The 15,519-nt window shown below is 38.6% G+C and overlaps 1 protein-coding gene across 1 annotated transcript in view; it reads right to left on the reverse strand.

Moving 5' to 3' along the window:
* Positions 1 to 15,519, reverse strand: part of SYN2 (synapsin II) — a 208,255-nt gene that overhangs the window by 183,425 nt on the left and 9,311 nt on the right. The gene's annotated exons all lie outside the window — the stretch shown is intronic.

Below are 15,519 nucleotides of genomic sequence, written 5' to 3' on the forward strand. Positions count from 1 at the left end.
AATTCTTTTCGGCAATTATGAGTTGCCTGACTAACCTGTGATCATCAGTTTTATGGCTTATAAAATCAACACAAAAACACTGATTTCAAATGAGTATTATCTTGATTAAACAAGATAATATAAGTAAAAGCATTTAGGCAGTACCCGGTATATAGCAGGCATTCAATAACCAGTATTTATTTTCTCCGCCTATGTTAAATAGAGCCCTTTCTGTTCAAGTTTCTTAAAACATAAAAGCCTTTGATATTTAAAATACTGCAATACTGAGTAATTATACAACTCATTATGAACTGAAAGCTATGACTGCCCTCAACCCTCAAAATCCATATGCTGAAACCCTAGTCCCCAGTGTGATGGTATTTAGAGGTAGGGCCTTTGAGAAGCAATTAGATTTAAATGGGGTTATAAGGGTAAAGCCCCCCATAATGGGATTTGTGACCTTTTAAGAGTTTGAAGAGTCCAGAACTCTTTCTCCACCATATGAGGATATAGCAAGAAGGCAACATCTACAAACCAAGAAGAGGACATTCATGAGAATGTGATTATGCCCTTACCCAGTAAATTTCACTCCTGGGTAGGGAAAGAGCCTATATTCACCAAAAGACATATACAAAAATTGTTCATAGCAGCATTTTTCATAACATTCCCAAACTGGGAACAACTTAAGTATCTACAAACAGCAGAATAAATAAATAAATTATGATATATTCAAACCATAGAATATAAGTGAGCAATGAAAAAGAATGAAGTAATGCTCCATATAAGAATACAGATGACTCTTGGGATGCCTGAGTGGCTCAGTGGGTTGGGCTGCTGCCTTCAGCTCAGGTCATGATCCTATGGTCCTGGGATCGAGTCCTGCATCGGGCTCCTTGCTCAGTGCAGAGCCTACTTCTCTCTTTGCCTCTGCCTGCCACTCTACTTGCTTGTGCATGTTCTTGCTGACAAATAAATAAAATAAAATAAAATAAAAAGAATACAGATGACTCTCATGAACATAATGTCAAACAAAAGAAGTTAGACCCAATACTGTTTATATTGCATGGTTCCATTTATATAAGCTCAAGTCAGGCAAAATTAATATATGGTGAAGGTAGTAAAAATAGTGGTAACCTGTTAGGTGAGGAGACGTAATGACTGAGAGGGTACCAAAGAAACTTAGCAGGTACTGGTCATATTATATATCTTGACTTGGGTTGTACTTTGTACTTTGCAAAAATTCTTTGGGCTATACACCTTTATACTTCAATGTTTAAAAATTTTTCAGGGAAAACAAACCTCTGGAAGAGATAACAGATTGAAGGTCATAAGGTCACAGAGGTCCTTTAGCCTAGGACTACACCCTCTGACTTCCTTGTATCCATTCCTTCTTCACTGTCATGGTCCCACTATTCCAAGCCTCCAGTATCTCAGAGATGAACGACCAAAACACGCTCCTAAAGTCTCCAGGCTGACACAAGTTCTTCCTCCTCCCAATTTTCAATACTGTCTCCAGATACTATAATTTTTAAAGGAAGTGCCTCCCTTAGCAAGGCACTTATAATTTTTAAAGGAAGTGCCTCCCTTAAGAAGGCACTTATCATGATCGAATACTCCCTTGGACCAAAACCTTCACTATTCCCACTAACTATAAGATAACTCACCATTTGCAAAAGTGATAAAAAGCTAACAAAGTCTATTCACTTCCCAAGGTTACCCCCATTCCATCCTCCATCCTTCCTCACTATTTCCTTGGGGGAAAATAGTACTTTAGAAAGTTCTATTTCAGGGTATCTGGGTGGCTCAGTTGTTAAGCATCCCCCTACAGCTCAGGTCATGGTCCCAGTATCCCAGGATCAAGCCCCACATTGGGCTCCCTGCTTGGTGGGGAGTCTGATTCTCCCTCTCCAGCTCCCCTGTGCTTTTTGTGTTCCCTCTCTCACTATCTGTCATAAATAAATAAAGTCTTAAAAAAAAGAAAGAAAGAAAGTTCTATTTCATCTTCAAATGATAAAGATTGGCAGCAAAATATAAAGAATAAATCCAGCTTCTGGGAAAAAAATAAAAGTAACTTTATCTCTCTATTCTTGGTTTTTTTTTTTTTAAAAGATTTTATTTATTTATTTGAGAGAGAGAGACAGTGAGAGAGAGCATGAGCGAGGAGAAGGTCAGAGAGCGAAGCAGACTCCCCATGGAGCTGGGAGCCTGATGTGGGACTCGATCCCGGGACTCCAGGATCACGCCCTGAGCCGAAGGCAGTCGTCCAACCAACAGCCACCCAGGCGTCCCTATTCTTGGTTTCTTACATGAGATAGTAATGGTAACAATTATTTCTTTTCACATAGCACTTTCATAATCTACTTTATTTCAATGAAGTCTCACGACAGCCCTAGAAAGCAGGCATTCTCACTGACATTTATGCATAATGACACCAAGGCTCAGGTGAACACTAAGATTACTATCCAGTTCTCATACTCTTGGGATTCTCTGCAATAGATGAGATTTATTTCTGACAACTTCCTACTATTCTTCTGAGCATCTCTCTCACCCCATCTCTACTCCTCCACCACCAGGTGTCTATTCTATATTCTTTCTCAACAGAGTATTGCTTTCATAGTGTGGTTATAATCCTCAATATGCTGCCTGAGCGCACCATAGTCATCCTCTTATAGATATTAATAAATTCCCAGAGGCCTCCAAGATTAGAAAATTGTTAAGATCCAAAGGACAAATCTAAAATGTGAAAAGTTTAAGCAATTTAAGAAGAGGTAAGAATAATATTTAGAGGAGTTTATCTGCTACCCCCAAGAAATTTGTATTTCTGCAACAATTTTTTGAGGCCTACTATTGGCCAGTGTGCTAAAAGCTGAGGCAAAGAATGAAACAAGGCCCTTGCTCTGAAAAAACTCTCAACCTAGTATAGACCCCACATGTGTCAGCCCTACATGCAATGCTGACTTTATTTTTTTTTAAAGACTTTATTTATTTATTAGAGAGAGAGAGAGCAAGCAAAAGAGCACAAGCAGGGGGAGCTGCAGGCAGAGAGAGAAGCAGGTTCCCTGCTGAGCAACAAGCCCAGTATGAGGCTTGATCCCAGGACTCTGGGATCATGACCTGAGCTGAAGGCAGACACTTAACCAACTAAGCCACCCAGGCAGCCCTGGAGTACTGACTTTAGCTCAAAGAATCTAACTCTTGGCTCCACAATCACAGAAGTTTTTGCTAAGTTAGATCAAATCCCCCAAAAAGACCTTCTAGCCACTGTCATCCATTCCTCTACATCAACAATGAATGTCCCATTTAAAATCAAACCACCAAGTAAGCAAAATCAACAAGTAAACCGCTAAAGTCCAGAGCATCGTTTCACATATTTATAAACAAACATTAGGGAAAACATTCAATCTTACCTGTACTCACAGAAATACATATTAAAACACTCAAATATAGCTTTTATACCTATTAAAAAATAAATGTGCTGAAAAGTGGTAAAAAGGTTGATGGACTACAAACTGTAAAAACTTTTTATAGGAAGCAGTATAGCTTCTATCAGTGTTAAATATATTATAATTTTTTTAAAGATTTTATTTATTTATTTGACAGAAATCACAAGTAGGCAGAGAGGCAGGTGGGGGGGGTGGGGGGGAAAGGAGGCTCCCCACTGAGCAGAGAGCCTGATGTGGGGCTTGATCCCAGGACCTTGAGACCATGACCCGAGCCGAAGGCAGAGGCTTTAACCCACTGAGCCATCCAGGAGCCCAAATATATTGTAATTTTTGATCAAATAGTTCCTTTCCCAAAAATTGAGAATGCCTATAGCCTTACTATGTACTAATCATGAAAAACATAAGTCAACACACTTCTCTAATAGAAATATAATTGGATAGGGGCACCTGGGTGGTTCAGTTGGTTAAGCAACTGCCTTAGGCTCATGTCATGATCCTGGAGTCCCAGGATCGAGTCCTACGATCGAGTCCCCCATTGGGCTCCCAGCTCCTCAAGTAGTCTGCTTCTCCCTCTGACCTTCTCCCCTTTCATGCTCTCTCACTGTCTCTCTCTCAAATAAATAAATAAAATCTTTTTTTTAAAAAAGGAAATATGATTGGATAAATCATGGTACAATAGCTATGAAAAAATATATAAGTAACAACATATAAAATTTATAAGCAGAAAAAATATTAAATTATAGCTAGACAACCACCACAAATATATAAAAAATATGTTTGCATATGGACAAATACTGGAAGAGAATATGGAAAAATGTGAAGCAGCTACACTATTACTATGGTGATATTATGAGAAAAATGTTTTATTTAAAACTTTCTTTAATTATGTTGATAGAATAATAAATCCCACTTTACTACACTGCTTGTTTAATTGACTATCTTCCCCAAAAAACTATAAGCTTTGCAAAGATGGGTCAACATCTCTTGTGCTCAGTATTCTAGCACAAGTTCCTACAGAATAATTCATGAAAGAATGAATGAAATACATGGGAAACCTCACAATAAATGTCCTCAAGAGCGGAGGGGAAGTGGACCACTAGAAATAAGCAAAAGGTTGATCTCTATGTGTCTCTTTTTTTTTAAGCTCTTAATATGGGAAAAACCAAACCAACCATTAAAAAATCTCTGGGAAGTCTTTATTTCAAGACCACTGCAGAGATGCTCCTAAAGGGTCTGGCGAAAGACACAGGATGCTGGGAAGTGGACAGAATAGCAAGGTATTCCCAGGATTTGGTGGGTAGGGGGACACACAGAATCAAAAAGGACAGGAGCTTCATATCCTTTTCCTACCCCCAAATTCACTGTCCTTTAATTCTCAGAAACTTGCACATAATTAAAGCTGGAATTAAGGGGTGGAATGTAGCAAAAGGGACAGGTTATGTAGGCAAAAAGCAGGCAGAAAAAAAACAGATCAGCAGGGAACAGTCTTTTTGGTAGGAACTTAAGTCTGATAGCACTCCGAATTTTGGCTAAGAAATAAATCCCAGGTACAAAGGAAAATAAGAAGCTTTAAAGGAATTGAGCTCTGGAGAGAAAAATCCCCTTTCCTAACAACTTAAAATCAGTCTGAAATATACCAAGGAAACCAGAAGGATTCAAATCATAAAAATATTATAAGCATTAACAAAAACACATAGGGAAAGGAGCTAATCTTTAAGTTGTTTTTCAACCAACCTACACGGCACCTGTCATAGACCATACAGGCTCTTTCCAGCTTAAGCAATTTTTTTATCCATCCTTAGTGCTTTCAGGCAAAAGCATCATAATTGACTAATGCAGAGCTCAGAAAAGGGGCACTGAGTAAGGAGAAAAGAGCACAAAGAAGAATCTAGATTTTTAGATGTAGCTCTACCTATTTCACGTTGTAACTATAAGTGAATCACCATCTATCTACCTGAGCCTTGGTTTCCTAATCAAAACAGGAAGTTATACCAACTTATAAGATTAAGATGACAAGTGAGGGGACACACGCAAGTCAAAGCATATAATAAATTACCAAGATTTACTTAAATGTGTGACCTTATTACAAAATCCTAAATGCTACAATTTCTTTCCAGGGTCAAAGTTAAGCTGAGTGCATTTTTTTCAACCAAATGTGAATGCATACGCTATCTGAAAGCTACAGGAAAATCAGTCTTATCCCACTTTACCAAGTTAACTCACAGTTTATTCTTTCAAAGAGTAGACTTTTCATGAGGGCAAGTGTAATAAGAATGCTTCTCTTTCCCCACCCCCCACATTGGTGCTGAAATTCCACTATTCATTAGGTAGGATTAGAGATGTTTTTCTATTTTCCAGCTCTTTTTACGAAAAGGCAAAAACCTATGAAAAGTTATTGCCAATAACCATTAACAACTCCTAGCTAAGCAAAGATTAACCCAGTCTGCTGAAAATATATTAAAGGCCAGGAAATAGGGAAGCCAACAATAATTTGGCCTCCAATTGCCAAGAACCACCTGACTTCAAGGAGGTTCCAACCCCCAATGTCTCCAACCACCAAAATTTCCCAATTCCCACATTTCAGCACATAAAAATCATCCAGACTAGTTCCTGCACTGAAAAATAAGACCTCATATCCCAGTTTTGTTTCAGAAAATATGTTCACCTCTGGAATGGGACCTAGGTCATTCATAGGACATGTGTCCATGGAAAGGCATCGACAAGGAGAGAAGGCACAGAAAAGTGGGGGAAAAAAATTCACCACCTCCACAGTTGATTATAATCAACAGCCTTGATTCTAGAAAAAATATATTTGCTCCCCTAAATTCCTACTTCTCATAACTAGATAAACTGTCCATGACAATACTTAAGAGGAAATTAAGTGGGAAATTCTTCCTCATATCAACTCTCAATCCCACTTGTTACAACAGTTTCAATCCATATATATTTAAATCTGTGTGGTACAGTTTGCAATTTGACCTCACAACAATCCTATGAAGAAAAAAGGGCAGGTATTATTACTACAGCTTTAAGGATAAGGACATTAAGATTCAGAAACTTGCCCCTGAATTCACCTGGGCCATCTGATTCCAAATCTATGCTTTTCAGAACACCATGATGCTTCTTGAGGGCTTTTGGCTCCATTCTTTCCAAAGAATACCAGTCTCAACCTTCCTGTCATCACTTTCCATGGCAATGTTCACTGGCTTTTTGTGTAAGAATGCAGCAGTTTCTGCAAGAGAAACTTGAGGCAGCATTAAAGGGAAATCATTAAGCTAAATATAAATATCCTTGAAAACAAAGAAGTTTGTTAAATGGCTGGAAGAACTGATATTCTTATCCATTTTCCAACTAGATTAGCCATCCACCTAGTTCTATGGCTCCTGCATCTCCATAGAAAGTATAGAAAGTTCATAGAAAAATACACAAGACCCAAAGTCAAAGACCTGAGTTCTAGTCTTGATTCTATCACTTCCTGGCTATGCGATCTTGAGTAACCTCTCCATCTTAATTCCTTTATACATAAAATGAGAATAACATTAATTATGCCCCACAAATATTACTGTGTGGAGGACTGAGACAACGGATGTGACAGCACTCAAAGAATAAAGCTTCTACTAATAAGCCATCTCAAAAACTTCTTCCCGAGAGACTGTTTCAAAACACTAGTAATCAGTGTTTTCTAAACTATATGCAACAAACCACTATAACTAAAATGAAGGAATATTCATTTAGGTTTGTCCTATTTTTCAAAATTATTTTTGGTGTCATGGAAATCTGTCTACAAATTATTTTACTTGACTTGAAGTCTTCTATAAATACTCATATGGTAAACTGTTGCCTTAAAGCTGCTGTGAAAATCTGCTCATCATGGTGGAACATTTACTGAATCTCTCCATGTCCCAGACACTGCATTAGACATTTTCAGTTTGACTGATTCTCATAAGAACCCTTTGAGATATATATTTATTTCCTCCTTATTAGCTGAAGAAACTGAAGTTCAGAGAGAACATGAAACTGTCCAAAGTCAAATGTGTGTTTATGTCATTGAGGATAAGAAACAGCAAGGTGTTTAGTGGCAAGAAATTTGAAACAAACACTGTTATTCAGTGATCACACAGAATGTTGGTTAACAGCATGGACTCAAAGTTGGACAACCTGGGTTCAAACCTGGATTCACTACGAGCTTTAGTTTCCTCATTTGTAAAATTAAGTTCATAATAATAATAACCTATTTCATAACCTAATAAATAAGTTAATAACATCTACTTGGAGCACCACTTGTCACATGGTATATCCGATACATTAGGTATTATTATCATCATTTCTCCCACACTGCATACCCAAACTTCTCTCTTTTCACTGCCCTGAAATCTGTATGCTACCTAGCCTAAATCTCCTCTACATACACATTACTCATTACTGTTATTATGCTTTTGCTCTTTCTTTTCCTTTTAAGTGAAATGCCTCTTTCTTTCCTCACTAATCTAAATCTCACTCAGCCTTCAAAGGCTAGCTCAGATCTACCCCTTATATGAAACATTTTCTGATTTCATTAGCCCACAGTAATTTCTTCCTTCTCTGAAAAACTCTTCATAATGTCAATCTAACCTGTAGAAATCACTTGGTTTCTTTCTTTCTTTCTTTCTTTCTTTCTTTTTTTTTTAATCACTTGATTTCAGTGGGTGGGAATGCATGTTAGTGCAGCCACTTTGGAAAAAAGAGTGCGGAGGTTCCTCAATAAATTAAAAATAGAGCTACCCTTTAACCCAGCTATTGCACTACTGGGTATTTATCCCAAAGAAACATATGTAGTGAAAAGAAGGGCCATATGCACCCCAATGTTCACAGCAGCAATGGCCAAAAGAGCCAAACTGTGGAAAGAGCTGAGATGCTTTTCAACAAATGAATGGATAAAGAAGATGTGGTCCATATATACAATGGAATATTACTTAGCCATCCGAAAGGATGAATACCCGACATTTGCATCAACATGGATGGAACTGGAGGAGATTATGTTAAGTGAAATATGTCAAGCAGAGAAAGTCAATTATCATATGGTTTTACTTATTTGTGAAACATAAGGAATAGCATGGAGGACATTAGGAGAAGGAAGGGAAAAAATGAAGGGGGGGTGGTGAGGAATTGGAGCGGGAGACAAACCATGAGAGACTATGGACTCTGGGAAACAAATTGAGGATTTTAGAAGGGAGGGGGTGGGGGGATAGGAGAGCCTGGTGATGGGTATTAAGGAGGGCATGGATAGCATGGAGCACTGGGTGTTATACGCAAACAATGAATCATGGAACACTACATCAAAAACTAATAATGTACTGTATGGTGACTATCATAACATGATAAAAAATAATTTAAAAAAAAGAAATCACTTGATTTCTAAGGGCTTCTGTAGGTGATTTAACCCAAATCCCTAAATTTTGAAATAGAAATTGAAGCTTAAAGAACTAAATTGCCTATGGTGACACAAAAAGTTAACTGGCAGAGTAGACACCTAAATCTGGATATTTTAAATGTTTGCAAAGCTCCTTCTACTCTACTCTCCTAATTTCTGTCTTCCATGAAGCTTTTATTCTATAATTACCTGATTCAAAGTATTAACTGGTCTTGTGGCCTTCATGGCAACTAACACACTGAAGTTAGTGAATGTTTGCCAATTAACTAGCAGATCAATCTTTCCTGATGCCCTTTGGTCCAATAGTTGAAGTGTTAATACGTTAACAATCTGCAACATAGGATGCAATGGAACTTAAATTCTCACCATCAGGGAGTGATAGGGGCCAAAGAGGGAAACATATCCATATGTATCCCTACATTTGCATCACAGGGTCCATCACATTCCACTGCACACCCTCAAATTTGGAGCCCTGCACCATGAGACTTGGAGCACAGCACACTCCAGCATGTCCCCCTGCCTCCCCTCAACACACACAGCTCCCTCTCTGGATTATTACTGGAATCTGGAAGTATGAAAGAAACAATCTTCAGTTACTTTTTCATTATTAATATTAGGGCCCTTCAAGGATTTGAGTCTACAACAGAAAAGAGACCTCAATTTCCTTCCATAAAGCCCAAGTCTCTTTTTGCAGGATTACCTCAGGCTAAAGTTACTGCATAAAGTTGCTAGGTCCCTTGAACAAATAAATAAGAGGTATTTATCCTAGAAAGGTATTATAGCTGCACTTAGGAGGACTGGAATGGAAGAATGGTCCTAGACAGAAGGAAAAAGAAAGAACAGACTCAAAAATTTGAGAAAGGCTCAAGTAAACAAAGACATCCTAGTGCCTAGGCTGAAACAGGGATAGAAAGAGAGAGCACATGGCTATTCTCCAGAAAACAAGCATGGAGTGTTTATGCCCATCAGAAGAGGTGTTAGAGAGGGAAAGAACAGGTACATCATCAGCCTCTTATAAGGGAGGCCAGTAAAAATAATTAATGCGTTTACAGCATTTTACAGCTTATAAAAAGATTTTTATATGTATCACTTTTTAAAAGATTTTACTTATTTGAGACAGAAGGATACAGAAAGAGAACATGAGCAGGGGGAGAAACAGAGGCAGAGGGAAAAGCAGACTCCCCAGTAAGCCAGGGCCCCATCTCAAGGCTTGATCCCAGGACCTAGAGATCACGACCTGAGCTGAAGTCAGACGCTTAACCATCTGAGCCACCCAGGCATGCATATATATGCATATCATTTCTTAATGAATAATCACTTTTGTTAACATAACTCTTGTTTGTTTAAATTTATAGGGAGCTGAATAGTTGCTTTTCCTCATCATTCATATTTTCATAATTTTTTTCACAAGTCATTGAATGATCCAATAAATAATTACTGAAAACCTTCTCTCTCATACCAAATGCTGGGGACATCAAGGTTAAAGTTATAGTCATTGGGGCATCTGCCTTCAGCTCAGGTAATAATCCCAGGCCCTGTCTCAGGCTCTCTGCTCAGCAGGGATCCTCCTTCTCCCTCTCCCTCTCCCTGTCAATCTGCCTACTTGTGGGCTCTCTCTCTCTAATAAATAAAAAAAACTTAAAAAAATAAGTTACAGTCATTGTCCTCAAGGAGATCTCAGCATTGAAGATGAGGAGATGAGAAGACAGACAAATAAAATATGATTATAAGTTAATCACTATGAGATAAACAAACATATTATAGATTCTAACACAAACTAGAAGATAATAAAGGAGTAAGTCTAGTCCTGACTCTAAAATAATCAACAACTGAATTGAGTCTTAAAGATGATCCAGGCAAAAACACAGAAGAAGCCTTTCAGGTAGCAGGAGTAGTATAAAGACATAGAGACATGGCACATTCAGTTAAACTTAAGTAGTTTGTCATGGTTATCAAAGTGGATGGAGAAATCAAAGAAAGGTAGAACAGAGGTAGGCAGAGTCAGATCATGAAAAGCTTACTGTGTATCTCCTTTCAACACATTCCCATCAGTCACAATGCTGTTTAGTTCTCCAGAATTATCCTTAGGATAACCCAAAGGAATTTCTCACGAAAGAGGGGAAAAAAAAAAAAAGGCAGCTTGGGTGGCCCAAGATTGGAGTGTTTGCTGGACAGGGAAAAAACAAAAAACAAAAGCAGGTTTAACTTCAGAAAAATGAGCTCCAGGAGAGCTGAGTGTCAATATAGGCCACAAAGGAGAGCTTCGGTCCGTAATTTTATTCCATTTGCCTTTATTCTGCTCAAAGCTACCATGAGCCAGGTAACACTTTCCGGTATTGCAGGCTGCTATTGGATTTCATTCAGAGCTAAATCTCTAAAGAGTTATGATTTGGACTGGTTAAAACTAATAAAGTCAATTTGCATTTCATAGAGCATAAGTAAGAGCAAACACATTCTAGTGCTTGTATTTGCAGTGAATAAAGATGTTTTCCAACATATACCTCTTATCCTAGAATACTTTTTCTCACCATCGTTCCCTTCTATCCCTTTTGTTATTCTCTGGATCTCTCTCTCCTTAGCTCAATTTGGCAAAGATTTATTGAACTTAAACTATGTGTCAGACATTGCTGGATGCTAAGGATATAAAAATGAATAAAACATTAAGCCTGCCACAAAGAATTCTTCACCACACAAACAAAACAGATCATTGTTTTGAGTCCGGTGATAAAGATAACCGTATGACTAAAGGAGAGCATGAAGGGGACAGAAATGCCCAATATATCCAGGGGTAAGAGAAGAATTTCTGAAAGAGAAATATTCATCTCAGTCTCAAAAGGTACATATGAGTTCAGTCAAGAAAAGGAAGAAAAGAGAACAACAATTGCATGTGGAGTGAACAGCATAAACAAAGACAAGGGGAAGGAATGCCATAATGTGTGTTAGTTCAATAGTTCAATATTGCTGTAAATTGAAGTTTAGGGATGGAAATGGTTAGGACACTGAAGAAGAAAGCACAGGTCAAATCATGGGAAGGTGATGAACTTTACTTATCAGACATGAGATAGGACATGAAAAGCTTTAAGCAAAGGAGTGAATGAGTCAGACTTGTATTTTAAATAGTTCATTCAAGCTATTAAGTAGAAATCATTATGAAACTTATAAGAGTTCTAGGTGAAATTAATGAGAACTTGAAATAGGCAACAGTCAGTGTCCTCAGTTGAGACATAGAGGAGATAAGGAATTCAATACTGGAACAAATGACCTTGAGATGCCTGTAACCACCCAAATGGAGAAATACAGCAGGCAACTAAACATGTACGTAAAGATCAGGACAATGTTCTGCTCTGAAGGCTGAGGTCTGGGAACTGACTGCATTTAGAAGATAAATGACATCTTGATGGGACGCCTGAGTGGCTCAGTGGGTTGAGCCGCTGCCTTCGGCACGGGTCATGATCCCAGGGTTCTGGGATCGAGTCCCACGTCGGGCTCCTTGCTCGGCGGGGAGCCTGCTTCTCCCTCTGCCTCTGCCTGCCTCTCTGTCTGCCTGTGCTCACTCGCTCTCTCTCCCTCTGTCTCTGACAAATAAAGAAATAAAATCTTTAAAAAAAAAAAAAAAAGAAGATAAATGACATCTTGAGAGGAGATGGATCAGGGAATGTGTGTAGAGTGAAAAAAGAAGTGGGCAGAAGATTGGGCCCTTAGGAACACTTATATTTAATGAGGTAATCAAAGATAAAGAACAGGGACACCTGGGTAGCTCAAGTTGGTTGAGCGGCTGCCTTCAGCTCAGGTCATGATCCCAGGGTCCTGAGATCAAGTACCGCATCAGGCAACTTTCTCAGAGGGGAGCCTGCTTCTCTCTCTGCCTCTGCTTGCCTCTTTGCCTGCTTGTGATCTATCTATCTCTCTCTCTCTCTCTCTCTCTCTCTCTCTTTCCCTCTGACAAATAAATAAATAAATCTTTTAAAAAAAGAAAAGAAAAAGAACAAAAAGAGTGAGAAGGAACTTTAAAAAGATATGAACAAAGATTGCCATATTCAGAAGTGAAGGGACTTCCAAATGGAAGATAAACAATGTCAAACCAATCCATGAAAGTATAGACTGACACCTTCCTTTGGATTTATCAAGAACAATCAGTATTATAGAGTAGAAGCCATCAGTGCAGAGGGGGAAATATAGGATAAGGGAGTAAAGACAAGAGTGAGATTTCTATTTCACATCTGGAAGAGTGACTAAGGTGGAGAACAGATTTTGCTTGTTTTTTTATTTGCAGTGACAGAGCAACCAGCAGAAAATGAGAGAATGAACAGAAGGGAAAAGAAGAGGTAGAATCTAGAGCAAAGACATGGAGGAGGGAATGGGTCTTTTTTTTTTTTTTAAAGATTTTATTTATTCATTTGACAGAGAGAGGGATCACAAGTAGGCAGAGAGGCAGGCTGAGAGGAGGAAGCAGGCTCCCTGCCGAGCAGAGAGCCCGATGCGGGACTCGATCCCAGGACCCTGAGATCATGACCTGAGCCGAAGGCAGCGGCTTAACCCACTGAGCCACCCAGGCACCCAGAATGGGTCTTTTTAAAAACAAGACAGTATCCTCATGCTCTGAGAATGGAAAAAAGAAAATGATCATTGAGGTAAGACAGAGAACAACAGGAACATTCTAAAGGAACTGTGAAATAATCACATGGAATCCTAAAAGCTGAGTATGTGTTTAGAAGAGTATAACCCAGGATATAGCAAAAGTTTAGGATTAGTAGTGACAGGGGCACCTGGGTGGCTCAGTGGGTTAAAGCCTCTGCCTTCAGCTCACCTCATGATCCCAGAGTCCTGGGATCCAGCCCCACATTGGGCTCTCTGCTCAGCAGGGAGCCTGCTTCTCCCTCTCTCTCTGCCTGCCTCTCTGCCTACTTGTGATCTTTGTCTGTCATGTAAATAAATAAAAAATCTTTTAAAAAAAGAGAGAGTAGTGACAAATGAGTCTGAAAAGATAAACTGGAGCATGTTGTAAATAAGCTTCATGAGCAACAATGTGTTAGAGAAGAACATTAAAAGAAATTACAAGATTTGTGGATGCTTTTGTTTAATACTTTGAATGCAATGTGAAAGATAGACTGAATAGGAGAAAAGAACACAGACATAACTTTTTTAAAAAAGTGGCGGGGGGGTGGGAGGTTGGGGTACCAGGTGGTGGGTATTATAGAGGGCACGGCTTGCATGGAGCACTGGGTGTGGTGAAAAAATAATGAATACTGTTTTTCTGAAAATAAATAAATTGGGAAAAAAAATAAAAAAAATTTAAAAAATAAAAAGATTTTATTTATTTGACAGAGAGATCACAAGTAGGCAGAGAGGCAGACAGAGAAAGAGGGGGGGAAGCAGGCTCCCTACCGAGCAGAGAGCCCAATTCAGGATTCGATCCCAGGAATCTGGGATCATGACCTGAGTCGAAGGCAGCGGCTTGACCAACTGAACCATCCAGACGCCCTGCACAAACATAACTTTTAAAGCCATTCTGATTCTCTCTTCATTTCCCTCTGTAACCACCCTTCCCTAATTAGTCACAAGTGAAACTGAAGCACAGCTATTTTAGAATTTATTTATTAAACAAAATAAGGATTTATGTGGTCCTGTCCATAACTGTTAATCAGCTGAGTCGAATAGGTAATATCTCTCTTATTAAAAAAAAAAAAAAGCTAAAATTATATTTCCCTTCAAAATATACCAAAGAAAGGGGCGTCTGGCTGGCTCGGTCATTAAGCATCAAGCCCTGCATCAGATTCCCTGCTCAGCCTGAAGCCTGCTTCTCCCTCTCCCACTACCCCCTGCTTGTGTTCCTCTCTCACTGTGTCTCTCTCTGTCAAATAAATAAATAAAATCTTTTAAAAAAAAAAAAGTCTTCAAAAATTTTGCTTTAAAGAAGTAGCCTTCAATTTTAAAAAAAATAAAAATATTCTTCATCCTCGAAGTGTGCAAAATAGACAATACATAAGGGAAATCAAAAAAAAGGAACAAAGATAAGGAAGGATATAACAATCACTAGTAAGGCTCTTTACCCTCTACAAAGTGCTTTTCCAAAACCTTATTTTATTCAATTCTCACAACATCACTATGGGATATACATGTTTTCACTTCCATTTCACACATATGGGAACTAATTTTTGTCTGTGTTATTCTGGAACCTAGAACAGTGTCTGGCATATGGTAATTCCCCATATGTGTCAAATAGAGGGAAAAGGGGCTCAGAGAGGTTTTGTAACTCTGATAGGGTCATACAGTTAAGGGTGGGGTTGGGCCTCAATCCTGTATGTTCACATTGTTTCATGGTCCTGAAAAGAGAAGAAAAGGGTGGAGTGATTGAATATAATCGTAATCTGCTTTACAATTTTATGTAAACTGATTAAACTTCAGAAATGCCTACTACTGAGCAACAAACACCAAGGCCAGTATACTTTCTGTAATTCTTACTTATGCTGCATGGGCATCTTTTGAGTTCAGAAATCTATGGTATTTGTACACTTTATTCTCTCCATAGGTCACCTGCCCTATTATAAGTTACTTCCTTCTGCTGCACAGAAGTAGTATCTGCAAGGACAGAAATGCCCTTTATGTCATCTTCTCTTCTCTCTAGAAAGCTATATGTAGCCTTCTGGTATTCAATTGCTTCTACGTGGAAAGCTAAAACAAAGGATG

This window comes from Neovison vison, chromosome 6, assembly GCF_020171115.1.
Source record: "Neovison vison isolate M4711 chromosome 6, ASM_NN_V1, whole genome shotgun sequence".
In the NCBI taxonomy this organism is placed as follows: Eukaryota; Metazoa; Chordata; class Mammalia; order Carnivora; family Mustelidae; genus Neogale; species Neogale vison.